The sequence below is a fragment of the Limanda limanda genome, chromosome 14 (genome assembly GCF_963576545.1).
Source record: "Limanda limanda chromosome 14, fLimLim1.1, whole genome shotgun sequence".
NCBI classification, from domain to species: domain Eukaryota; kingdom Metazoa; phylum Chordata; class Actinopteri; order Pleuronectiformes; family Pleuronectidae; genus Limanda; species Limanda limanda.
In genome coordinates, this window is record NC_083649.1 from 3,548,312 (window position 1) to 3,551,026 (window position 2,715).

Genomic DNA, 2,715 nt, shown 5'->3' on the forward strand with positions numbered 1-2,715 from the left:
CCCCCCCCCCCTCCTCCCTCCCCCTCTGCATGTGTGCCCCCCCCCCTCGTCTCCTCTCCCTCATCCTCAGGGCTCCACGGGTTGGTGGTGGTCTACCCTCCTTTTAAATATGGGATCATTGATTCAGATTCTTTGTCGTTTGGGCTTTTTAAAAATATAAAATATATATAAAAAGGGGAAAAAATAAAGGAAAACACAAGGATCAAGTCTTTTCAGACTCTCCTGCAGCCAGTTGGTTGTGTGATGGATTCAAGAGGCTTTGATCTGGGAGTCATGACAACTGGGAACTGGACGAGATTTCATCTTTTTAATTTATTATTTTAAATAACATTTAATCTAATTTGAGAAGTAAATGTTTCAAGGTCTAAAACATCTCAACAAATGTCTCAAACTGGCTTTTGATTGGCTCCTAAACTAACGACCTAAAATACAAGTATGATAATTTCCTTCATATTTTAATCTCTCATTGTAAAACACATTGTTTTACAGGTGCAAACATCACAGCTTTGTGTCGGGTCGGGAACTGAGACACGTTTCTTTTGATTGAATCACTTGACTTGAGTTGATTCTGTGATATATTAAAAGACAATCATCTGTGATACCTTTCTCAAAAAGCTGATATTTCTTGTTTTAATTATTTCCTATATCAACAACTGAGATTCAAAGTAAACACAAAGTGCCAGAGAGAAAAAGTCGCAGATGATTGTGTTGTGATATATTGTTGTGTGGATTATTTGTCTCTTCCCTTCTCGGCATCAAGTTATTAATTTACAGTTCCGGCTGCGTTTGGTTCCACAGCGATGTTCGAATCCTCTCGTCCAAGTTTTCATTATGATTCTGTAAAATCCTGCATGTTCATTAGTTTAAGTCTTGTAGGAAAATATAGTTCTGAATGAAACGGCTTCAGAAAGATTTTGTAAAGGAAAAGATGGATATACGTCAATATTTAAAAGTTGCACTTTGACAACGATAACATGATCTAACATGAGCTTCCTCTCTGAAGTGAAGCGATATATCAGATTTCACACTTTGACAGATGACACTGGATTTTATAATCCCTGGTTTTATATAACGCTGTTCAAACAGTTTTTCCTTCCGCCTTCATTAAACATATCAAACAATAACAGCCTGATTTTTAGAATTAATACAAAATCCTCAGGTTTCTTATTATCTTATTTTGAGCAATATGAACGTAATCTACAAAATCTGTCAAGTTTCAAACACAAACAAAAGAACTTAGTGACATAAAAACAGGAAGTAAGGAGTCGAACCAACTAAAGATCAATATGAGGACGATATACTTCTGTGGAACCAAATGTTACCGAAGCGTCTCAACTCCCAGTTGTTGCTACCGCACGTCGAGCCGAGTCTGGTACTGGTACAGGTACAGGTACTGGTACTGGTACTGGTACTGGTACTGGTACTGGTACTGGTCCTGGTACTAGCACAGGTACTGGTACCATGTAGCATGTAGCATGAAATCCTCCCCAGAGCCACCACAGCCACGTCAGCCCCGGGGACGAGGAAGTGGACGCGTCACTCTGATCTCGACTCTGCATGTAAATATTTATATAGTAGAAGTATATATATTTGATGAGAGGTGCTCGCTCAGTGAATGTTCTCCTCAGAAGAGCAGCCCTCCTGCTGTGTGGTGTGAGGAACAGGTGAAACTGTTCCCATCGGGTTGTTTCCTCTGCTTCTGCTTTGTGCTAAATGGTTTATAACGTAGATTTATGTCATTTTGTTGTTTTTAATTCTTTTACTTTGTGGTTTGTACGTGCTGATGGACTCGGAGGTGCATGCGAGCGTGTCAGTCACATGTTCTCTTTGGTTTGTTTGTACATGACGCTGGGATCTGGCTCGGGGGTGCTGCGTCATGTCTCACATCCATGAGAGGGCGCTCTCGACTCACATGGGTGTCGTGCATCGCAGTGGGCGGGTCGGGGGGGCGGGGTTACGAGTTATGCTGGACGTGTGGAACTGGAGCATGATTTAATGGGGGTTATGATGGTGGAAGAAAATGTTATAGCACAATATTATGTTGTATAGTGAGTCTCTCTCTCCCTGAGTTGTCTCTGTTCACATAAGGAAGCATGTTGAAGCTGTGTGTCCACCAGGGGGCGCCACTCTCAGGTGCTGCAGCAGCTGAAGTTTACTCTAAACTTTACACTGAGTTCTTATCGTTGCTCCACGGAGCCTAAAATAACTCACAGACACTTTCCTGACAGTTCACCTTTCACCCACTTGTCTCCTGAACCGGTTTCATCCTGATTATTTACACCATGAAGTAGTTAATATGTTGTAATAGATTAACACTATATGTACATTATAATTTTTACCAGCAGTAGATGTAAATATTTGTAACTGGTTCGGACGACAACAGTGGAATCATGTTGATACTACACACACACACACACACCATAGACTGTAAGTAAAGGTGGACGACACGTCTTCCCTCCGTCCCACTGTCCCAAAACATCTGGGACACGGGTGACACCATTTTATTCTTTCTTATGACGTCATAAGTCAGCCTCAGCTGTCAATCAATCAATCATGACGTTTCACACTGTTTTTATATCGTCAAATAACTAATTAAAACCAAACCCATCTTAAAACAAGTTATTTAACATTTACTTTAGACCATTTGTGGACGTGGTTTATGACCGGTACTGCTACCAGCCACTAGGGGGCGAACCAGATGTTTTGTCGTCCATC